The 25679-nt window shown below is 45.5% G+C and overlaps 1 protein-coding gene across 3 annotated transcripts in view; it reads left to right on the top strand.

Moving 5' to 3' along the window:
- The window catches only part of USP6NL (USP6 N-terminal like), a 427089-nt gene that overhangs the window by 114538 nt on the left and 286872 nt on the right, over positions 1-25679 (top strand). Inside the window, exon 1 of one of the 3 annotated variants that reach the window (XM_063926865.1) lies at positions 11402-11419. The exons of the other annotated variants lie outside the window; for them this stretch is intronic. The gene's annotated coding sequence lies outside the window, so the exon portion shown is untranslated. Of the gene's footprint in view, positions 1-11401; positions 11420-25679 lie in introns of those variants that run through there. 3 annotated transcript variants of the gene reach the window in all.

Here is a 25679-nt window from a genome sequence, read left to right as displayed (position 1 = left end):
GAGCTAAGGGCAATTTACAATGTTCTAAGCTTAGCAAGACCTCTGCTTCAAGGTCAGCCGGTATTGATCCAGTGGGACAACATCACGGCAGTCGCCCACGTAAACAGACAGGGCGGCACAAGAAGCAGGAGGGCAATGGCAGAAACTGCAAGGATTCTTCGCTGGGCGAAAAATCATGTGATAGCACTGTCAGCAGTGTTCATTCCGGGAGTGGACAACTGGGAAGCAGACTTCCTCAGCAGGCACGACCTCCACCCGGGAGAGTGGGGACTTCATCGGGAAGTATTCCACATGATTGTGAACCGTGGGGAAAGACCAAAGGTGGACATGATGGCGTCCCGCCTGAACAAAAAACTGGACAGGTATTGCGCCAGGTCAAGAGACCCTCAAGCAATATCTGTGGACGTTCTGGTAACACCGTGGGTGTACCAGTCGGTGTATGTGTTCCCTCCTCTGCTTCTCATAACCAAGGTACTGAGAATTATAAGACGTAGAGGAGTAAGAACTATACTCGTGGCTCCGGATTGGCCAAGAAGGACGTGGCACCCGGAACTTCAAGAAATACTCACAGAGGACTCATGGCCTCTGCCGCTAAGAAGGGACTTGCTTCAGCAAGTACCAGGTCTGTTCCAAGACTTACCGCGGCTGCGTTTGACGGCATGGCGGTGGAACGCCAGATCCTAAGGGAAAAAGGCATTCCGGAAGAGGTCATTCCTACCCTGGTCAAAGCCAGGAAGGAGGTGACCGCAAAACATTATCACCACATGTGGCGAAAATATGTTGCGTGGTGTGAGGCCAGGAAGGCCCCACGAAGAAATTTCAACTCGGTCGATTCCTGCATTTCCTGCAAACAGGAGTGTCTATGGGCCTCAAATTGGGGTCCATTAAGGTTCAAATTTCGGCCCTGTCAATTTTCTTCCAGAAAGAATTGGCTTCAGTTCCTGAAGTCCAGAAGTTTGTCAAGGGAGTATTGCATATACAACCCCCTTTTTGTGCCTCCAGTGGCACTGTGGGATCTCAACGTAGTTCTGGGATTCCTCAAATCACATTTTAAACCGCTCAAATCTGTGGATTTGAAATATCTCACATGAAAAGTGACCATGCTGTTGGCCCTGGCCTCGGCCAGGCGAGTGTCAGAATTGGCGGCTTTGTCTCACAAAAGCCATATCTGATTGTCCATTCGGACAGGGCAGAGCTGCGGACTCGTCCCCAGTTTCTTCCTAAGGTGGTGTCAGCGTTTCACCTGAACCAGCTTATTGTGGTACCTGCGGCTACTAGGGACTTGGAGGACTCCAAGTTGCTAGATGTTGTCAGGGCCCTGAAAATATAGGTTTCCAGGACGGCTGGAGTCAGGAAAACTGACTCGCTGTTATCCTGTATGCACCCAACAAACTGGGTGCTCTTGCTTCTAAGCAGACGATTGCTCGTTGGATTTGTAGCACATTTCAACTTGCACATTCTGTGGCAGGCCTGCAACAGCCTAAATCTGTCAAGGCCCATTCCACAAGGAAGGTGGGCTCATCCTGGGCGGCTGCCCGAGGGGTCTCGGCATTACAACTCTGCCGAGCAGCTACGTGGTCGGGGGAGAACACGTTTGTAAAATTCTACAAATTTGATACCCTGGCTAAAGAGGACCTGGAGTTCTCTCATTCGGTGCTGCAGAGTCATCCGCACTCTCCCGCCCGTTTGGGAGCTTTGGTATAATCCCCATGGTCCTGACGGAGTCCCCAGCATCCACTAGGACGTCAGAGAAAATAAGATTTTACTTACCGATAAATCTATTTCTCGTAGTCCGTAGTGGATGCTGGGCGCCCATCCCAAGTGCGGATTGTCTGCAATACTTGTACATAGTTATGGTTACAAAAATCGGGTTATTATTGTTGTGAGCCATCTTTTCAGAGGCTCCGCTGTTATCATGCTGTTAACTGGGTTCAGATCACAGGTTGTACAGTGTGATTGGTGTGGCTGGTATGAGTCTTACCCGGGATTCAAAATCCTTCCTTATTGTGTACGCTCGTCCGGGCACAGTATCCTAACTGAGGCTTGGAGGAGGGTCATAGGGGGAGGAGCCAGTGCACACCACCTGATCCTAAAGCTTTTACTTTTGTGCCCTGTCTCCTGCGGAGCCGCTATTCCCCATGGTCCTGACGGAGTCCCCAGCATCCACTACGGACTACGAGAAATAGATTTATTGGTAAGTAAAATCTTATTTTATATATATATATATATATATATATATATATATATATATATATATATATATATATATGTGTGTGTGTATGTGTACATATACATACATACAAAAAACAAAAGCACTTTTTGTTTGTATAAATGGTTTCTGGGGCCCACTAACAGCAGGGGCTCCCTCCAAATTGCTGGTGGTGGTCTGTGCGCAAGTTTAAGACACTCTCTGTATCTATATTATATATATATATATATATATATATCTATATATCTATTATATCTATCCATCCACTCCAACAGATGCAGGCACTCGGAGACTGAATAAATGCACAAGTAGTTGTATTCAAGTCAAACGTTTTGGGAACCTGAGCTCCGTCCTCGGGACAATACAAAATTCTATTGTCCTGAGGACAGAGCTGAGGCTCCGAAAACGTTTGACTTGAATACAACTACTTGTGCATTTATTCAGTCTCCGAGTGGATGTTCATATTACATTGTGGAGCACCTGAGTGGTATTTGTGTGTGTGTGTGTGTGTGTGTGTGTGTGTGTATATGTATAGAAACATAGAATTTGACGGCAGATAAGAACCACTTGTCCCATCTAGTCTGACCCTTTTTTTTTTTTATCCTGTAGGTAATCTCAACTCTTTTCGAACCTTAATTCTTTGTTAGAATTTTTATATGCCTATCCCAAGCATGTTTAAATTGCTCTGCAGTCTTAGCCTCTACCACCTCTGAAGGGAGACTATTCCACTTATCCACTACACTTTATGTGAAGTAATTTTTCCTTAAATTTCCCCTGAACCTTCCTCCCTCCAGTTTCAGTGTAGGTCCTCTAGTTCTAATACTTCTCTTCCTTTGAAGAATGTTTCCCTCCTTAACTTTTTTTAAAACCTTTGGTATATTTGAAAGTTTCTATCATGTTCGCCCTTTCCCTTCTCTTCTCCAAACTATACATTTTAAGATTTTTTAGCCTTTCTGGGTAAGTTTTTTTGTGATGTAGGCCATGCACCATTTTAGTTGCCCTTCTTTGTACACTCTCTAATGTATTTTTCTCTGACGTCCTAGTGGATGCTGGGAACTCCGTAAGGACCATGGGGAATAGCGGCTCCGCAGGAGACTGGGCACAAAAGTAAAAGCTTTAGGACTACCTGGTGTGCACTGGCTCCTCCCCCTATGACCCTCCTCCAAGCCTCAGTTAGATTTTTGTGCCCGAACGAGAAGGGTGCACACTAGGTGGCTCTCCTGAGCTGCTTAGTGAAAAAGTTTAAGTATAGGTTTTTTATTTTCAGTGAGTCCTGCTGGCAACAGGTTCACTGCACCGAGGGACTAAGGGGAGAAGAAGCGAACTCACCTGCGTGCAGAGTGGATTGGGCTTCTTAGGCTACTGGACATTAGCTCCAGAGGGACGATCACAGGCCCAGCCATGGATGGGTCCCAGAGCCGCGCCGCCGGCCCCCTTACAGAGCCAGAAGACTGAAGAGGTCCGGGAAATCGGCGGCAGAAGACGTCCTGTCTTCAATAAGGTAGCGCACAGCACCGCAGCTGTGCGCCATTGCTCTCAGCACACTTCACACTCCGGTCACTGAGGGTGCAGGGCGCTGGGGGGGGGGGGCGCCCTGAGACGCAATAAAAACACCTTAGATGGCAAAAAAAATACATCACATATAGCTCCTGGGCTATATGGATGCATTTAACCCCTGCCAGTTTTTCCTTAAAAAAGCGGGAGAAAGGCCGCCGAGAAGGGGGCGGAGCCTATCTCCTCAGCACACAAGCACCATTTTCCCTCACAGCTCCGCTGGAAGGACGTCTCCCTGACTCTCCCCTGCAGTCCTGCACTACAGAAACAGGGTAAAACAAGAGAGGCGGGGCACTAATTTGGCAGATTAATCAATACAGCAGCTATATAAGGGAAAAACACTTATATAAGGTTATCCCTGTATATATATATAGCGCTCTGGTGTGTGCTGGCAAACTCTCCCTCTGTCTCCCCAAAGGGCTAGTGGGGTCCTGTCCTCTATCAGAGCATTCCCTGTGTGTGTGCTGTGTGTCGGTACGTTGTGTTGACATGTATGAGGAGGAAAATGGTATGGAGGCGGAGCAATTGCCTGTAATAGTGATGTCACCCCCTAGGGAGTCGACACCTGACTGGATGGTCTTATGGAAGGAATTACGTGATAGCGTCAGCACTTTACAAAAGACTGTTGACGACATGAGACAGCCGGCAAATCAGTTAGTACCTGTCCAGGCGTCTCAAACACCGTCAGGGGCTCTAAAGCGCCTGTTACCTCAGATGGTCGACACAGACCCAGACACGGACACTGACTCCAGTGTTGACGGTGAGGAAACAAACGTGTTTTCCAGTAGGGCCACACGTTACATGATCACGGCAATGAAGGAGGTTTTGAACATTTCTGATACTACAAGTACCACAAAAAAGGGTATTATGTGGGGTGTGAAAAAACTACCCGTAGTTTTTCCTGAATCAGATGAATTAAATGAGGTGTGTGATGAAGCGTGGGTTTCCCCCGATAAAAAACTGCTAATTTCTAAAAAATTATTGGCATTATACCCTTTCCCGCCAGAGGTTAGGGCGCGTTGGGAAATACCCCCTAGGGTAGATAAGGCGCTCACACGCTTATCAAAACAAGTGGCGTTACCGTCTCCTGATACGGCCGCCCTCAAGGAGCCAGCTGATAGGAAGCTGGAAAATATCCTAAAAAGTATATACACACATACTGGTGTTATACTGCGACCAGCAATCGCCTCAGCCTGGATGTGCAGTGCTGGGGTGGCTTGGTCGGATTCCCTGACTGAAAATATTGATACCCTGGACAGGGACAGTATATTATTGACTATAGAGCATTTAAAGGATGCATTTCTATATATGCAAGATGCACAGAGGGATATTTGCACTCTGGCATCAAGAGTAAGTGCGATGTCCATTTCTGCCAGAAGAGGGTTATGGACGCGACAGTGGTCAGGTGATGCGGATTCCAAACGGCATATGGAAGTATTGCCGTATAAAGGGGAGGAGTTATTTGGGGTCGGTCTATCGGACCTGGTGGCCACGGAAACGGCTGGGAAATCCACCTTTTTACCCCAGGTCACCTCTCAGCAGAAAAAGACACCGTCTTTTCAGGCTCAGTCCTTTCGTCCCCATAAGGGCAAGCGGGCAAAAGGCCACTCATATCTGCCCCGGGGCAGAGGAAGGGGAAAAAGACTGCAGCAGGCAGCCTCTTCCCAGGAACAGAAGCCCTCCCCCGCTTCTGCCAAGTCCTCAACATGACGCTGGGGCCTTACAAGGTACGGTGGGGGGTCGTCTCAAGAATTTCAGCGCGCAGTGGGCTCACTCGCAAGTGGACCACTGGATTCTGCAGGTAGTATCTCAGGGGTACAAATTGGAATTCGAGACGTCTCCCCCTCGCCGGTTCCTGAAGTCTGCTTTACCAACGTCTCCCTCCGACAGGGAGGCGATATTGGAAGCCATTCACAAGCTGTATTCCCAGCAGGTGATAATCAAGGTACCCCTCCTACAACAGGGAAAGGGGTATTATTCCACGCTGTTTGTGGTACCGAAGCCGGACGGCTCGGTGAGACCTATTTTAAATCTGAAATCCTTGAACACTTACATACAAAGGTTCAAATTCAAGATGGAGTCACTCAGAGCAGTGATAGCGAACCTGGAAGAAGGGGACTATATGGTGTCTCTGGACATCAAGGATGCTTACCTCCATGTCCCAATTTGCCCTTCTCACCAAGGGTACCTCAGGTTTGTGGTACAGAACTGTCACTATCCGTTTCAGACGCTGCCGTTTGGATTGTCCACGGCACCCCGGCTCTTTACCAAGGTAATGGCCGAAATGATGATTCTTCTTCGAAGAAAAGGCGTCTTAATTATCCCTTACTTGGACGATCTCCTGATAAGGGCAAGGTCCAGGGAACAGTTAGAGGTCGGAGTAGCACTATCTCAAGTAGTACTACGACAGCACGGGTGGATTCTAAATATTCCAAAATCGCAGCTGATTCCGACGACACGTCTGCTGTTCCTAGGGATGATTCTGGACACAGTCCAGAAAAAGGTGTTTCTCCCGGAGGAGAAAGCCAGGGAGTTATCCGAGCTAGTCAGGAACCTCCTAAAACCAGGCCAAGTGTCAGTGCATCAATGCACAAGGGTCCTGGGAAAAATGGTGGCTTCTTACGAAGCGATTCCATTCGGCAGATTCCACGCAAGAACTTTTCAGTGGGATCTGCTGGACAAATGGTCCGGATCGCATCTTCAGATGCATCAGCGGATAACCCTGTCTCCAAGGACAAGGGTGTCTCTCCTGTGGTGGTTGCAGAGTGCTCATCTTCTAGAGGGCCGCAGATTCGGCATTCAGGACTGGGTCCTGGTGACCACGGATGCCAGCCTGAGAGGCTGGGGAGCAGTCACACAGGGAAGAAATTTCCAGGGCTTGTGGTCAAGCATGGAAACGTCATTTCACATAAATATCCTGGAACTAAGGGCCATTTACAATGCCCTAAGTCGAGCAAGGCCTCTGCTTCAGGGTCAGCCGGTGTTGATCCAGTCGGACAACATCACGGCAGTCGCCCACGTAAACAGACAGGGCGGCACAAGAAGCAGGAGGGCAATGGCAGAAGTTGCAAGGATTCTTCGCTGGGCGGAAAATCATGTGATAGCACTGTCAGCAGTGTTCATTCCGGGAGTGGACAACTGGGAAGCAGACTTCCTCAGCAGACACGACCTCCACCCGGGGGAGTGGGGACTTCACCCAGAAGTCTTCCACATGATTGTGAACCGTTGGGAAAAACCAAAGGTGGACATGATGGCGTCCCGCCTCAACAAAAAACTAGACAGATATTGCGCCAGGTCAAGGGACCCTCAGGCAATAGCTGTGGACGCTCTGGTAACACCGTGGGTGTACCAGTCAGTGTATGTGTTCCCTCCTCTGCCTCTCATACCCAAGGTACTGAGAATCATAAGAAGGAGAGGAGTAAGGACTATACTCGTGGCTCCGGATTGGCCAAGAAGGACTTGGTACCCGGAAATTCAAGAGATGCTCACGGAGGACCCGTGGCCTCTACCTCTAAGAAAGAACCTGCTCCAGCAGGGACCCTGTCTGTTCCAAGACTTACCGCGGCTGCGTTTGACGGCATGGCGGTTGAACGCCGGATCCTGAAGGAAAAAGGCATTCCGGATGAAGTCATCCCTACCCTGATCAAAGCCAGGAAGGATGTAACCGTGCAACATTATCACCGTATTTGGCGTAAATATGTTGCGTGGTGTGAGGCCAGGAAGGCCCCTACAGAGGAATTTCAACTGGGTCGTTTCCTGCATTTCCTGCAAACAGGACTGTCTATGGGCCTAAAATTAGGGTCCATTAAGGTTCAAATTTCGGCCCTGTCGATTTTCTTCCAGAAAGAACTGGCTTCAGTTCCTGAAGTTCAGACGTTTGTCAAGGGGGTACTGCATATACAGCCTCCTTTTGTGCCTCCAGTGGCACCTTGGGATCTCAATGTAGTTTTGGGGTTCCTAAAATCACATTGGTTTGAACCACTCACCACTGTGGACTTAAAATATCTCACATGGAAAGTGGTAATGCTGTTAGCCCTGGCTTCAGCCAGGCGTGTCTCAGAATTGGCGGCTTTATCCTATAAAAGCCCTTACCTAATTTTTCATACGGACAGGGCAGAATTGAGGACTCGTCCTCAATTTCTCCCTAAGGTGGTTTCAGCGTTTCACTTGAACCAGCCTATTGTGGTACCTGCGGCTACTAGGGACTTGGAGGACTCCAAGTTGCTGGACGTAGTCAGGGCCCTGAAAATATGTTTCCAGGACGGCTGGAGTCAGAAATTCTGACTCGCTGTTTATCCTGTATGCACCCAACAAGCTGGGTGCTCCTGCTTCTAAGCAGACTATTGCTCGTTGGATTTGTAGTACAATTCAGCTTGCACATTCTGTGGCAGGCCTGCCACAGCCAATATCTGTAAAAGCCCATTCCACAAGAAAAGTGGGCTCATCTTGGGCGGCTGCCCGAGGGGTCTCGGCTTTACAACTTTGCCGAGCAGCTACTTGGTCAGGGGCAAACACGTTTGCTAAATTCTACAAATTTGATACCCTGGCTGAGGAGGACCTGGAGTTCTCTCATTCGGTGCTGCAGAGTCATCCGCACTCTCCCGCCCGTTTGGGAGCTTTGGTATAATCCCCATGGTCCTTACGGAGTTCCCAGCATTCACTAGGACGTCAGAGAAAATAAGAATTTACTTACCGATAATTCTATTTCTCGTAGTCCGTAGTGGATGCTGGGCGCCCATCCCAAGCGCGGATTGTCTGCAATACTTGTACATAGTTATTGTTACAAAAATCGGGTTATTGTTGTGAGCCATCTTTTCAGAGGCTCCTCTGTTATCATGCTGTTAACTGGGTTCAGATCACAGGTTGTACGGTGTGATTGGTGTGGCTGGTATGAGTCTTACCCGGGATTTAAAATCCTTCCTTATTGTGTACGCTCGTCCGGGCACAGTGTCCTAACTGAGGCTTGGAGGAGGGTCATAGTGGGAGGAGCCAGTGCACACCAGGTAGTCCTAAAGCTTTTACTTTTGTGCCCAGTCTCCTGCGGAGCCGCTATTCCCCATGGTCCTTACGGAGTTCCCAGCATCCACTACGGACTACGAGAAATAGAATTATCGGTAAGTAAATTCTTATTATATCCTTCTGTAGATATGGTCTCCAGAACTGGACACGATGAGGCCATACCAATTATCTATACAGTGGCATTATTTTTTATTTTTTCCTGCTACTGGGTCCTCTCTCTATGCAACCAAGCATCTGACTTGCCTTTCTCATTGCTTTGTTGCATTGCTTTCCTGCCTTCAAGTCACTTGAAATAGTGACTTTTAAATCCCTTTCTTCCTCAGTAGTTTCCATTATAGTACCCTTGATACTATATTTAGCCTTTGGGTTTTTGAGACCCAAGTGCATGATTTTCCATATTTTAGCATTAAACTGTAGTTGCCACGTTCCTGACCATTTTTCAAGCCTAGCTAGGTCATCAATCATTTGTTTTACCCCTCCTGGTGTGTCTACCCTGTGTACCATATCTTTGTATCATCTGCAAAATGGCATACTACTTCCCCTTCAATACCGTTTGCAGTATCACCAACAAAGATATATATGTGTATATATATATATACATATATATATATATATATATATATATTATGGCAAACCTGGTAATAAATGGTTTGTACGTACAGTAGGTCTTGGTGGACCAGTGCACTGCCATTTATTGAAATGTCAAGATGTTACAGTTGACATAAGCCTCTGGTCCAGCCATCACACCAACAGAAAGTTATTCTGTGACCCTGCCTTGACACTGTTCAACTCTCTAGTCACCGGCCAACTAACACGGCGTCTGTCAACACCCCCCAACACAAGACCAGCTGCTTAAGACACCTTCAAAGCACTGACTAGCTGAACAAACTCACCCGTGTGGTCAATCTGTGAAGCTTTGTCTGTGTGCAGTAGAATGTGGAAGATTATCCCTGTTTGAAGCATAAGGTTGCAGATTCTCAAAGGAAGCCTTAAGGCCCATACACATTAGCCGATTTTGAGCTCAAAGTAGCTCACTTTTGGTGTTTCGAGCTACTTTGAGCTCAAACTCGGCCAGTGTGTATGGCCGGGCGATGAGCGGTGAATGCTGATGCGCGCTCCCGCATCATCGCTAGCCGCCGCCGCCGTCCGTCGGGCTGTTTGAACAGCCGAGTGAAGCACTTTCCACAATCTCCCACTGTGGAAAGTGCTTCACCCCCGTGAAAATAGCTCAGTGTGTATGCACTGAGCTATTTTCCTGCCAGCGATGTTCACATCATCGCTGTACATACACGCATGACTGATTTAGATTAGAAAAAGTATTATAGCAGTACCAGTCCTTTTGCAGTTCTTTTGGGGAAGCTTTCACTGACAAAAAGCAATTGAATTTTATTGCCTCAAGGATCTTGCCGGTAGTAAGTTTGCTGGTGCGCGATCAGAAGATAGCGCTTACCTGCCATCCGCCAGTTTCTTTGTGTTACTTTTGATAAGCTTCTTTATCAGAAGAGGAGTTGGGATGTAAGGTGCAAAGGGGAGAAATGAGAGTAGAGAGGGAGGGCAGGAAAAGATTCAGGGTGAGGAGAACTGTAGGAAGGTCTTGTGGAACGCTGGCCGTTGCTGCCCCTTCCCTGCCCCCAAATGGCTGCAGCATGTCAATCTTCCTGTGGCTCGGGGCACTGCAATTGCCGTCGCAAACAGATCTGCACATGCACAGTACAGATCCTGTGCATACGTAGATCTGAAACCATCAGAGCTGTATACAGACTATCGGGTTTGTGTGCATCTCTGAATGTGGCTCGTGGACTTAAATTTGCTTTGGCGCAATGCTGGTGTGAATGGCTAAATATTCTTTGTAAAGCACTGTACAAGATGGGACTGCTAAATAAAAAAGAAATATGTTAACCACAGCTTAAATCACAATTTAAAGGTAAGATTAACGTAATAAGTTATGTTCTTTCAAGTAGCCTGAGTGATTTATGTTAAAGAATTATACTTCATTTTTACAGTGGACTTGCATCTATAATTTTCATTTGAATATGTTCTTTTCCACCTACACAATATGTATATGGCCTACCATATACTGTAACTCCAGAGCATAACATTCATCTTATGATAAATTAATGGAAATTGTTCTGTTCTTCAGAGACTGCGCTCTTTCTTCTTCTAATGTATTTCTATGGTTGGGACTGATCTGTTTTCATTTCAGGAGTCCACAGCACGTTGTTTCAGAGCAGTTCATATAATGATTTCCAGCATTGAGTGGTAAAAGCCAAGACCTTGGAATCCTGCTGTTCAGCTAATTTGAGGATCGAGAATACATGTTTAGTATTGGTTCATGTCTCATTTTATGGAGCTAATTTTGTGTATAATGTTCTTTTTCTTTAAAGAATAATAACATAAGACTAAGCTTTTCTTATAAATAGCATTCATTTTCTCCATTAAAAAGTACAGGCCTTATTAAAGATCTATTTTTTTAATGATTAGTACTTCGAAGCAATAAAATAGATCTTTTTATCTTCCTACAGGGTGATTAATGTGCTTTGCAATTATACTGTAGTACTTCACAGCATCCTGTAAAAGCTGAAATCTATGAGTTTAATTACACAGCAAAGCTTTAAGTAAGGAGCCTGAAAAGAAAAGGTAGAAAAGTTTTAATGATGCCCCTTTTTTTCTCTTGTCTGCTCTCTCTCTCGCTCTCTTTATATGTAGTATGCATGTATGTGTGTGTGTGTGTGTGTGTGTGTGTATATATATATATATATATATATATATATATATATATATATATATATATATATATATATATATATATATATATATATATATTGCTATATGGCCATGTAGCAATAAACTTTTTCTTCAAACGAAGACGGATGGAGTGCCACCTCGTCTGTATGCACGGACATGGATACATGTATGCTAACTGAAGGAGGGCACCCCGGCTGTTGTAATACTGGACCAAGAGTGCCATTTTACACACACGCGCACACACACGTACGTACGTGTGTGTGTGTGTTCATAGATAGTAAAATTCCTGCGCCTTCAGGGCTCATAAAGTGATCTGTGCGTCTATTTCATAAATCCTCATAAGTGATTGCATATGCGTACCAGACATGCAATAATTTATGAGGATTTATGAAATAGACACAATGAAGGTGCAGGAATTTTACGAACATTACCCAAGGATCTATTGACATATAGGTTAATTGAAACTTCTGCTGCCACTATACTTTAGAGTGTTATTGTCTTATATTGCTATGTTTTATTACTTTTTGTTTATTGAATTTTAAGGTTGAGTGTTTTATTCACTATTTGCACACTCACATTATATATATATATATATATATATATATATATATATATATATATATATATATATATATAAACATAGCCAGCAGCATCCACTTTGAATAGAAAATAATTACTTTTATATTTATTGCATATAGCAATGAAAAAGTCCAATGCATTTCAAGTAAAGTGCATCAAAAACATGGGATACCTGATTAAGTCACAATCAAGCAGCATCATGAAAACAGGAGTACTTATTCCACAGATGTCAGGGTGGTAAAACAGTGCCAGTCATCCCACAAGGTTTAACAGCTGTTAAGAATTTAGCCCTAGGTATAGCCACAGAGCGAGCCTTCGCTTTTAGCAAAGATTCCCTGCTGTAGCCCCTATCCAAAAAATTCTGTTGCATTCTATCAGTATGCTGTTTTGCAACATTTGGATCGCTTACGTTTACCACAAATATATTGGGAAAATGGTAATCCATATTTACAGGGTTTAGGGTAAAAGCTGGTTGCATGCAGAAATGTATTCCTATCAGTAGCCTTCTGGAATAGTGCGGCCTTAATATGTCCATCCTGTAAAGTCACCTCCACATCTAAAAAATTAACAATAACCTCAATGATGTTATATGTAAACTTTAATGGGGCTACTTGATGTATTACGAGACTCGATAAAGGCCGAAAACTGCTACTTTGTTCTTGTCCATATTAGGAACAAGTCATCTATATAACAGCAATATGACTTAAGATACCCTGCAACTGCTCTGTTCTCAAAAAATCTATCCCGATCATGTATTCATTAGTGTACGATGGGGCCACAATGGACCCCATTGCACAACCAGACACCTGTTGATAAAATTTGCCATTATACAGAAAATAATTATACATAAGAACCATCTGCAATAATTCTAGCACCAACCGTACGTCAGGTCCAGTATAAAATTCATTATTTGGAAAAGTTAATCACAAAAAGTTAATTTTATACTGGACTTGATGTACGGTTGGTGCTGGAATGTGGTGGGGATTTCTGATTGTCAGTTTTATATGTGTGTTTGTTTCCGGATGACGAGAAACATTGAAGTACACAGCTGTGGTTTAAATATTTTATAATTTGATTGCCTATATAATATATTTGTCGTTTGCTCGCGTGGATGTCTGTTTTTGCTCAGCGGAATTAGTTTGATAAAATAGCACAAAATAAAAAGCACTCTACGGGATGCAGTGACAGGACGGGATCCCGATGCTGGAAACACAGACGCTGGAATCGCAGACGCTGGAATCCCGCCCGCAGTTGGAATATCGGCGTCCACATCCAGACAGGACTCGGGATCCCGGTGTCTAAATACCAACGCCCGGGATCCCGATCCAGCAGGGGGGGAGGGGGTTAAGTTTACCCGTCAGAAGCGGGGTTAGGGTTCAGAGATGGGATGGTTAGGGTAAGATACCGGACAGGGAGAGTTAAGCTGTGTACACACGGCGACATTGACTCCGACACCGCCAATATAGTCAATGTTAGGCTGCCTGCACAGTCTATTTTTCCTTGCGATGCTGGACCGTGCATCGGCATCGCAAGGACTATATACACGGTGCGATATGCACTATTTTTTCTTGCGAGTTTGACTATATAGTCAAAATCGTAAGAAATATCGCACCGTGTGTACACAGCCTAAGGGGTTATGCACTTAGCAGGGGAGGTTAGGGTTTGGCACCTAGCGTGGATGGTTAGTGTAGGGTTATGTTTGGTTTAGGCAGCAGGAAAGGGAGGGTTAGGCACCAAGCGGGGGAGGAGGGGTTAGGGTTAGGCACCCACTAGGGAGGGTTAAGGTGGGTACACACTGGAAGATATATCTGCAGATCAATTGATCTGCAGATATATCTATGGACGGATTGGGCAGTGTGTTGAGCATACACACTGCCCGATCCGTCGGGGACTGACGTCATGAACTGGGCGGGCGTGTACACTCGCCCGCCCAGTTCAGCTGTCAATCATCGCCGGCCGCCGCAGCATGTGTACGGGCGGTCAGCCGACCGACGTACACACACAGCGACGCGCCAATATATCGGTAGATATATTGTCCGTTGGCTGTGCTGCGGGGCCGACGCAATACGTCTGTGAATGACTGAGTTCACAGACGTATCGGCCGTACACACTGGCCGACGGACCCGCGATATATCGGCCGTTCACGAGAACGGCCGATATATCGGCCAGTGTGTACGGGCCTTTAGGGTAGGGTAAAGGTCAGGGGGCTGTCGGGATTCTGATGGACGGGATACCGTTGTCGGTATACTGACAGCCGGCATCCCGTCCATCGGCAAATCATACTGAACCCCTCTCTCTACATCCACATGTTAAAAGCACCACAAGTGAACAGACTAGATTTTAATCACCATAGAATAACTAGTTTATTATTTTCTGATGATTGTGTAGGGAATATCCACAGGTAATACCCTAGATTTCAATCAAATTAATGAGTTATTCTCATAGTATGGCATCCGTTTCCTCTGTCTCCTCTTGTGTATCTGTGAAGGTAAGTGTCTCCCTTCCCTTATGCACTTAATAGCAGCATGGGTTGGAAAGACGCATAAAGGAACAGAATAGTGCAGAAATCCTTTTTAAAATAGTGACATTTAATAACACCTTACACTTACAATACAGCAGTAGTTAAAAGCATAGAACAAGACTCCACAGTGACATACAGCAACAGCATGGTTAAATCCCTGAACTTCCAGATGGAGTAAAGGAACAGGTGGAACTAGGTTCCGGATCACCAGCCCATCAGATGAACAAACACCATCATGTTGCAGGTCACCTGTAGTCAAAACCACAGCGTTACGCCTACTGCGTTTCAAACCCAGTTTGGTACTTCTACAGAAGCATGATAAGGCTCTGCATGCCCCCAAATAGACACCCTAAATGCAGGACACCCAGCTGATACTCATTGCCACTAATCTGCATTTTCCGCAGACTGAGCATGTGCGTAAGAACCGAAAACCGCTAGTGTTCCATTCACTGGGAAGCGACCCAATGGCATGCAGTACATCATGCATCCAAATGGATTTAAACATTCAGATTATAATTGATCTGAGAAGATCTCATGTGAGAAAACCTTTAAAAAAAAAATTAGCTAATAATACTATGGTGACTTATTATCTAGTTTGTTCACTTTGGTGTACTTAACTTATGCAACTTATGTATGTAGAGCGCTTTTTATTTTGTGCTAATTTTTTTTCTCTGACGTCCTAAGTGGATGCTGGGACTCCGTAAGGACCATGGGAATAGCGGTTTTTTATTTTACAGTGAGATCTGCTGGCAACAGACTCACTGCAGCGAGGGATTAAGGGGAGAAGAAGCGAACCTACCTAAGTGGTGGTAGTTTGGGCTTCTTAGGCTACTGGACACCATTAGCTCCAGAGGGATCGACCGCAGGACCCGACCTTGGTGTTCGTTCCCGGAGCCGCGCCGCCGGCCCCCTTACAGAGCCAGAAGCAACAAGTGTTCCGGAAAATCGGCGGCAGAAGACTTCAGTCTTCAACAAGGTAGCGCACAGCACTGCAGCTGTGCGCCATTGCTCCTCATGCACACCTTACACTCCGGTCACTGATGGGTGCAGGGCGCTGGGGGGGGGCGCCCTGAGGGCAATATAAGACACCTTGGCTGGCAAATCTATACCATATATAGTCCTAGAGGCTATATAGGTGTAAAAATACCCCTGCCAGAATTCCAGAAAAAGCGAGAGAAGTCTGCCGGAAAAGGGGCGGGGCCATCTCCCTCAGCACACTGGCGCCATTTTTCCCTCACAGCTCCGCTGGAAGGAAGCTCCCTGGCTCTCCCCTGCAGTCTACAAGCTACAGAAGGGTAAAAAAGAGAGGGGGGGCACTAAATGTAGGCGCAGTATATATATATATATATATATATATATATATATATATATATATAAAAAGCAGCTATAAGGGAAAACACTCATTCATAGTGGGATCCCTGTGTTATATAGCGCTCTGGTGCGTGCTGGCATACTCTCTCTCTGTCTCCCCAAAGGGCTTTGTGGGGTCCTGTCCTCTGTCAGAGCATTCCCTGTGTGTATGCGGTGTGTCGGTACGGCTGTGTCGACATGTTTGATGAGGAGGCTTATGTGGAGGCGGAGCAGATGCCTATAAATGTGATGTCACCCCCTGCGGGGTCGACACCTGAGTGGATGGTGCTGTGGAAGGAATTACGCGACAGTGTCGACTCCTTGCATAAAAGGTTTGACGACATACCAAATGTGGGACAGCCGGCTTCTCAGCCTGTGCCTGCCCAGGCGTCTCAAAAGCCATCAGGGGCTCTAAAACGCCCGCTACCTCAGATGGCAGACAGATGTCGACACGGATACTGACTCCAGTGTCGACGACGATGAGACTAATGTAACTTCCAGTAGGGCCACACGTTACATGATTGAGGCAATGAAAAATGTGTTGCACATTTCTGATGTTACCCCCGGTACCACAAAAAAGGGTATTATGTTTGGAGAGAAAAAACTACCAGTAGCTTTTCCTCCATCTGAGAAGTTAAATGAAGTGTGTGAAGAAGCGTGGGCTTCCACTGATAAGAAACTGGTAATTTCTAAGAGGTTACTAATGGCGTACCCTTTCCCGCCAGAGGATAGGGCACGTTGGGAAACATCCCCTAGGGTGGATAAAGCGCTCACACGCTTGTCAAAGAAGGTGGCACTACCGTCTCCGGATACGGCCGCCCTGAAGGAATCTGCTGATAGAAAGCAGGAGGCTATCCTGAAGTCTATATATACACACACAGGTGTTATACTGAGACCAGCTATTGCTTCAGCATGGATGTGCAGTGCTGCAGCTGCGTGGTCAGATTCCCTGTCAGAAAATATTGATACCCTAGACAGGGACACTATATTGCTAACCGTAGAGCATGTTAAAGACGCACTTTTATACATGAGGGATGCACAGAGGGATATTTGCCGGCTGGCATCTAAAATTAGTGCAATGTCCATTTCTGCCAGAAGAGGGTTATGGACTCTGCAGTGGACAGGAGATGCAGATTCCAAAAGGCACATGGAAGTTCTGCCTTATAAGGGTGAGGAGTTGTTCGGGGATGGTCTCTCGGACCTTGTTTCCACAGCAACAGCTGGGAAGTCTACATTTTTACCCCATGTTCCCTCACAGCCAAAGAAAGCACCGTATTATCAGGTACAGTCCTTTCGGCCCAATAGGGGCAAGCGGGTTAAGGGCGCGTCCTTTCTGCCCAGAGGCAGAGGTAGGGGGAAAAAGCTGCAGCATACAGCCAGTTCCCAGGAGCAAAAGTCCTCCCCCGCTTCCTCGAAGTCCACAGCATGACGCTGGGGCTCCACACGCGGAGCCAGGTACGGTGGGGGCCCGTCTCAAATATTTCAGCAATCAGTGGGCTCGCTCACGGGTGGATCCCTGGATCTTTCAAGTAGTATCTCAGGGGTACAAGCTGGAATTCGAGACGTCTCCCCCCCCGTCGTTTCCTCAAATCTGCCTTGCCAACCACTCCCTCAGGCAGGGATGCAGTGTTACAGGCAATTCACAAGCTGTATTCACAGCAGGTGATCGTGAAGGTGCCCCTACTTCAACAAGGACGGGGTTACTATTCCACAATGTTTGTGGTACCGAAACCGGACGGTTCGGTGAGACCCATTTTAAATTTGAAATCCTTGAACACATATATAAAAAAATTCAAGTTCAAGATGGAATCGCTCAGGGCGGTTATTGCAAGCCTGGACGAGGGGGATTACATGGTATCACTGGACATCAAGGATGCTTACCTGCATGTCCCCATTTACCATCCTCACCAGGAGTACCTCAGATTTGTGGTACAGGATTGTCATTACCAATTCCAGACGTTGCCGTTCGGTCTATCCACGGCTCCGAGGGTCTTTACCAAGGTAATGGCCGAAATGATGATACTCCTTCGAAAGAAGGGAGTTTTAATTATCCCGTACTTGGACGATCTCCTGATAAAGGCGAGGTCCAGGGAGCAGTTGTTGGTCGGGGTAGCACTATCTCGGGAGGTGCTGCAACAGCACGGCTGGATTCTAAATATTCCGAAGTCACAGCTGGTCCCTACGACACGTCTGCTGTTCCTGGGGATGGTTCTGGACACAGAACAGAAAAAAGTGTTTCTCCTGGAGGAGAAGGCCAAGGAGCTGTCATCTCTAGTCAGAGGCCTCCTAAAGCCAAAACAGGTGTCGGTGCATCACTGCACGCGGATCCTGGGAAAGATGGTAGCTTCCTACGAAGCAATTCCATTCGGCAGGTTCCATGCAAGGACCTTTCAGTGGGACCTGTTGGACAAGTGGTCCGGATCGCATCTTCAGATGCATCGGCTGATAACCCTGTCTCCAAGGACAAGGGTGTCTCTGCTGTGGTGGCTGCAGAGTGCTCATCCTTAAGAGGGCCGCAGATTCGGCATACAGGACTGGGTCCTGGTGACCACGGATGCCAGCCTTCTAGGCTGGGGGGCAGTCACACAGGGAAGAAACTTCCAAGGACTATGGTCAAGTCAGGAGTCTTCCCTGCACATAAATATTCTGGAACTAAGGGCCATTTACAATGCCCTAAGTCAGGCAAAACCCCTGCTTCAAAACCAGCCGGTACTGATCCAGTCAGACAACATCACGGCTGTCGCCCATGTAAACCGACAGGGCGGCACGAGAAGCAGGACGGCGATGGCAGAAGCCACAAGGATTCTCCGATGGGCGGAAAATCACGTGTTAGCACTGTCAGCAGTGTTCATTCCGGGAGTGGACAACTGGGAAGCAGACTTCCTCAGCAGGCATGACCTCCACCCGGGAGAGTGGGGACTTCATCCAGAAGTCTTCCAAATGATTGTAAACCGTTGGGAAAGGCTACAGGTGGACATGATGGCGTCCCGCCTCAACAAAAAGCTGGAAAAGTATTGCGCCAGGTCAAGAGACCCGCAGGCGATAGCTGTGAACGCTCTAGTGACACCGTGGGTGTACCGGTCGGTTTATGTGTTCCCTCCTCTTCCTCTCATACCAAAGGTACTGAGGATAATAAGGAGAAGAGGAGTAAGAACTATACTCATTGTTCCGGATTGGCCAAGAAGAGCTTGGTACCCGGAACTTCAAGAAATGATCACAGAGGACCCATGGCCTCTGCCGCTCAGACAGGACCTGCTGCAGCAGGGGCCCTGTCTGTTCCAAGACTTACCGCGGCTGCGTTTGACGGCATGGCGGTTGAACACCGGATCCTGAAGGAAAAGGGCATTCCGGAGGAAGTCATTCCTACGCTGATTAAAGCTAGGAAAGAAGTAACGGCAAACCATTATCACCGCATATGGCGTAAATATGTCGCGTGGTGCGAAGCCAGGAAGGCCCCAACGGAAGAATTTCAGCTGGGCCGTTTCCTGCACTTTCTACAGTCAGGGGTGACTATGGGCCTAAAATTAGGTTCCATTAAGGTCCAGAATTCGGCTCTATCGATTTTCTTCCAGAGAGAACTGGCTTCACTACCTGAAGTTCAAACTTTTGTTAAGGGAGTGCTGCATATTCAGCCCCCTTTTGTGCCTCCAGTGGCACCTTGGGATCTCAACGTGGTGTTGGATTTCCTAAAGTCACATTGGTTTGAGCCACTTAAGACCGTGGAATTTAAATATCTCACGTGGAAAGTGGTCATGTTGTTGGCCTTGGCTTCGGCCAGGCGTGTATCAGAATTGGCGGCTTTGTCATGTAAAAGCCCTTATCTGATTTTCCATATGGATAGGGCAGAATTGAGGACTCGTCCCCAATTTCTCCCTAAGGTGGTATCAGCTTTTCATCTGAACCAACCTATCGTGGTGCCTGCGGCTACTAAAGACTTGGAGGCTTGCAAGTTATTGGACGTAGTCAGGGCCCTGAAAATTTATGTTTCCAGGACAGCTGGAGTCAGGAAGACTGACTCGCTATTTATCCTGTACGCACCCAACAAGTTGGGTGCACCTGCTTCAAAGCAGACTATTGCTCGCTGGATCTGTAGTACGATTCAGCTTGCACATTCTGCGGCTGGACTGCCGCTTCCTAAATCAGTGAAAGCCCATTCCACGAGGAAGGTGGGCTCTTCTTGAGCGGCTGCCCGAGGGGTCTCGGCTCTACAACTTTGCCGAGCAGCTACTTGGTCGGGGTCAAACACGTTTGCTAAATTCTACAAGTTTGACACCCTGGCTGAGGAGGACCTAGAGTTTGCCCATTCGGTGCTGCAGAGTCATCCGCACTCTCCCGCCCGTTTGGGAGCTTTGGTATAATCCCCATGGTCCTTACGGAGTCCCAGCATCCACTTAGGACGTCAGAGAAAATAAGAATTTACTCACCGGTAATTCTATTTCTCGTAGTCCGTAGTGGATGCTGGGCGCCCATCCCAAGTGCGGATTGTCTGCAATACTTGTATATAGTTATTGTTTAACTAAAGGGTTATTGTTGAGCCATCTGTTGAGGTTCAGTTGTTATCATGCTGTTAACTGGGTATTGTATCACGAGTTATACGGTGTGATTGGTGTGGCTGGTATGAGTCTTACCCGGGATTCAAAATCCTTCCTTATTGTGTCAGCTCTTCCGGGCACAGTATCCTAACTGAGGTCTGGAGGAGGGTCATGGTGGGAGGAGCCAGTGCACACCAGTAGTCTAAAGCTTTCTTTATAGTTGTGCCCAGTCTCCTGCGGAGCCGCTATTCCCCATGGCCCTTACGGAGTCCCAGCATCCACTACGGACTACGAGAAATAGAATTACCGGTGAGTAAATTTTTTTTTTTTTTTTTTTTTATCTGATTGTTGTGGATCTATTATCTCACAGTGGAATTAATTTTACAAAGACAGTAGTGATGTATATTTTATATTGTACACATTGATCACAAAGTTTTTTTGTAAACAATATATGCAGTTTTTCCTTTTGGGGATTGAAACAAAAAGATGCTTGGGGCTACTAACTCTTGACCAAGCCACGTAAAGCATCCCCAGGGAGAAGCAGCTGGTCCTAAGATCTATGCCTGCAGCCCTCAGTGTTTGCCTCTGTGACTTGTTGACTTATAAGTAACTGCAGGCGCTTGAATTGAAAAGGAAAATTGTGTGGGGATAAGGGGTATATGTGGTATTAAAACAGTCTCCTTTGCGCCAGATCCCGTTATAATCTATGCCTCAATTAGGTTCTTCTGCAGAGCAGTCACTTTAAGTCTGGTTTCGTTGCATAACTTGAGTGAAGTCAAGTTCTGCAGAAGCATAATCAGAACACCAACTTCTTTATTGCTTCTCTCCCTGATGCCACATTGAGATCATTCATATCTCTGTTTCTTTCTAGGTCACTAAGGTATACAATGGTGAAAATGCAATTCGGATTCATACAGTAGTTTTTAAATGATGCCAGAACAGACAAAAATTCAGAATTTTTTTTTGTCTCCATAGTTCATAAACAGTCCCTAGAAATGTTTCAAAAAAATAATAGCTATGTACAGACCAGCTGCATCACAAGGTGGGTACCTGCTGCACCCAGGTCTCACTTGCCGAGGGGTGACACCAAAATGCCGGCTCCTGCTCAGTGACAGGAGTCGGGTGCTGTTCTGTAATATTACACACAGCACCCGGCTCCTGTCACTGTGTTGGAGCTGGCAGTGCAGCCTCAGCACTCCTTGGGGGCATCCCATATTTTTTGAACCCCCAGAGTTCCTGAAAATGGGGTGTTTCGGGCAGAGAGACAACGCCCCTCCCACTAAACACCCCCCCTTATACAAGGCCACATCCCCTTTTCGCAGCCGTTCGCACCTGGTGTTATCAGGGAGAGTGACGCCCCTGGTACAGACACAATATTATTATTATTACTACTATTACTATTACTACTACTACTATTATTATAGATTTATATAGATAACAAAAAAAGTGACGCTTCTCATAGCTACGATAAATACGATAAACAATTTTATATTTTTAAGACAGACCGATTATTCATTTGTTATGTAGATTGTCACTCATCAGGTACTTTACACACTGTCCCAAAATTCTGTTGTATCACAGTACAGGTTGAGTATCCCATATCCAAATATTCCGAAATACTGACTTTTTTGAGTGAGAGTGAGATAGTGAAACCTTTGTTTTTTGATGGCTCAATGTACACAAACTTTGTTTAATACACAAAGTTATTAAAAATGTTGTATTAAATGACCTCCAAGCTGTGTGTATAAGGTGTATATGAAACATGAATGAATTGTGTGAATGTAGACACACTTTGTTTAATGCACAAAGTTATAAAAAATATTGGCCAAAATGACCTTCAGGCTGTGTGTATAAGGTGTATATGTAACATAAATGCATTCTGTGCTTAGATTTAAGTCCCATCACCATGATATCTCATTATTGTATGCAATTATTCCAAAATACGGAAAAATCCGATATCCAAAATACCTCTGGTCCCAAGCATTTTGGATAAGGGATACTCAACCTGTATTGTGCTTTCTTTCTTTCTTTCTTTCTTTCTTTCTTTCTTTCTTTCTTTCTTTCTTTCTTTCTTTCTTTCTTTCTTTCTTTCTTTCTTTCTTTCTTTCTTTCTTTCTTTCTTTCATAAAATCTTGTATTTTACCCAAATTGTTTACCAACATGGACAACATTTAGATCCAGATTAATGCCTGGTATGAATTGTCTAAAATATAAATATATAAGCACTTTAGTTTGTTCTTTTGGTACACATTCATTTTGTAACATGTACGGAATTTTTGCTTCAGACCTGGAATTATTTATTTAACCATTCCATACCCAAACTTGCCTACTTTCTGAACTTTCCCTCTGGGATTTCCCAGAGGTCCAAGGTTAATTGTGTGGGCACATGAGAACCCTGATTTGCATCTCAAGGGTATCACTCCGGCTGCTGATGCTGTGATCTGCATCATCACGCAAAGTTGTTTGGGCCTTGAGGACACAATTCTGAATAAAATGGTACATCAGGGCCCTGCCCATTTCAATTGGGAAGTATTGTGGAATCATTTACTGGCGTATTCCCACTAATTTGTGTCATCTGGACATTCTGTGAGAATATGAGAACATTCTATTTTGGGGGTGTTTTTTTTTTTTTAAATGTCTATGTTAAAATTAGTTCTAAATAGGTCTTGTACTTCATTTCAGCAGCTGATACACTATTGTGAATCAGTGTTCTGTGCTTTTAATAGTAAAGCATGTCAACTATGTTTCCTTATTACAATTAGGATTTTCTGTTTATTTTTGAAACTTCCCTTTGAGTGAGTCTATGAACACTTCCTTATTGCATCTTTTTATAACTTTAAACATATTTTATTACTTTTACACTTTAACTTGTGGCCAGCTTCTTTTGAGGGGCACATAGGGGTATATTCAATACCTGGCGGATCCTTCCAGACGGATTCAATGCCAGTCCAAACCTGACAGGTTTGGCTCGGTCCCAACAATGGCAATCCAACTTTTTTTTACAGTTGGATTGATATTGTCGGAAACGGGGCTAAAACCTGTTGGGTTTAGCCGCGCTTCCGACAATACACGCGGCTGAAGCTGGCGATCCACGTGCATTCCGACAGCTTTCCGACAAGTCGGGAATTCCCGACTTGTAGGAAATAATGACCCCTACTGAATAGGTCAGAATCTCGATCTAAACCTGTCGGAAGCTGTTGTCTTTCCGACAAGACGGCAGTTTCCTCCAATTATTGACTACACCCCATAGACTGTCCAGAATGACAAAACTTAAATTTGATTACCACCTTGGAAAATTATTACTAAGTCAGTGGTTTACTGCATGTAGCCATTTGCCTCGTACTGTCTTGATGGAAAAACTGTGTGTTTAGAATGGAGAGCCAGTCATAAGACAGTTAGTTCTCATGCTCACACTTCTCCCTCCGCAATTGTTTTATGTTAGGTACCAAAATGCATGTCGGTCCTTTGTCATGGACTGCAGAGGCATGCAGAATGGAAAGGTTATACATTAGCAAGCCATAGACCAGTGTGTCACTACAGGGTATTATGGGCAGAATCCAGCTATAGTATGGCCAAAAAATATATCCCTACACCTGTTTTTTTTAAATCTGTGACTGTTGAGGCCATTCTTTCATTGTTGATCTACGTAATTATGCCATGAATAACTTTTATTACCGCTTTGCAGCAATTTGAACACTGCTGTACAAATATATGTATTTCTGTGAATTAAGAGTATTAGGTCTTCTGTCCAGAAGTACAATACATTGTAAATATAGTTACTAAAAAACTTGTTGATACCAGTGATGTTTCCCATCTTCACAGTTGCATTGGAATGTAGTTAATACCCCAGCGCTTAGGATCCCACTGGTCAGAATGCCAACAGCCGTATCCCCGACGGTAAGTACTGGTGTTGGGCACTACGGTGAGGGTTATGGTTAGTCTGTGGTGGGGGTCTTGTGATTAGGGTTAGAATTAGGGTTTAAATACCAATATCTGTTGGAATGCCGTCTGGATCCTAGGCGCCGGGATATCTATACCAACCCGCTGCATTGATCCTATTTCAGAATATTGGTGTCTATGTACTAAGGGGGTCATTTCGAGTTGATCGTAGCTGTGCTAAATTTAGCACTGCTACGATCATTCACACTGACATGCGGGGGGACGCCCAGCACAGGGCTAGTCCACCCCGCATGTCAGTGCTGCCCCCCCCTCCCCCCCCCCCGCAGAAGTGCAAAGGCATCGCACAGCGGCGATGCCTTTGCACTTCAAGAGTAGCCCCCGACCAGCGCAGCTTTAGCATGCTGGCTGGGAACTACTCATCGATGGATAAAGAAGAAAAAATGATACTGCGCTTTCTGTGTGATGGACACCTGCGGTGGAGGTGCAGCTGGGGGCACGGCTGCACTACGTCAGCTTGAGAGGGGAAATACAGATAGAACAATGGTAGCTCCCTGCGCACCACTCCACAGTAAATACACTACAATCAACTTTGTATAATAAAAATATTTTATTTAAATGAATGTCTTAATTAGACTTTTATGGAATACACTGTAATAGATGGATTCTGTAATATATATATATATATATATATATATATATATATATATATATATATATATATATATATATATCTATCAATTACGGTATAAAGAATACTGCTGCCGTTATTATATACAACCTAGTACCGGTACACACACCAAAAAACATACAGACAACACATAGACAAAGATAAAACAGAAAAATTAGTCACTTCGTAGTGATTTGATAAGGTAGTGCAAAGCGCCCTGTGGCGTCTTACTCACATCTGCCTTTCTGTTGGATCTTTGTCTATGTGTTGTCTGTATGTTTTTTGGTGTGTGTACCGGTACTAGGTTGTATATAATAACGGCAGCAGTATTCTTTATACCGTAATTGATATATATATATATATATATATATATATATATATATAATACAGAATCCATCTATTACAGTGTATTCCATAAAAGTCTAATTAAGACATTCATTTAAATAAAATATTTTTATTATACAAAGTTGATTGTAGTGTATTTACTGTGGAGTGGTGCGCAGGGAGCTACCATTGTTCTATCTGGGAACTACTCATCGCTCCCTGGCCCGCAGCGGCTGCGTGTGACGTCACGCAGCCGCCGCGGGCCGTCCCCCCAAACGG

Source organism: Pseudophryne corroboree, chromosome 6 (assembly GCF_028390025.1).
Source record: "Pseudophryne corroboree isolate aPseCor3 chromosome 6, aPseCor3.hap2, whole genome shotgun sequence".
NCBI classification, from domain to species: domain Eukaryota; kingdom Metazoa; phylum Chordata; class Amphibia; order Anura; family Myobatrachidae; genus Pseudophryne; species Pseudophryne corroboree.
This window is presented reverse-complemented; position numbering and strand designations above follow the sequence as displayed.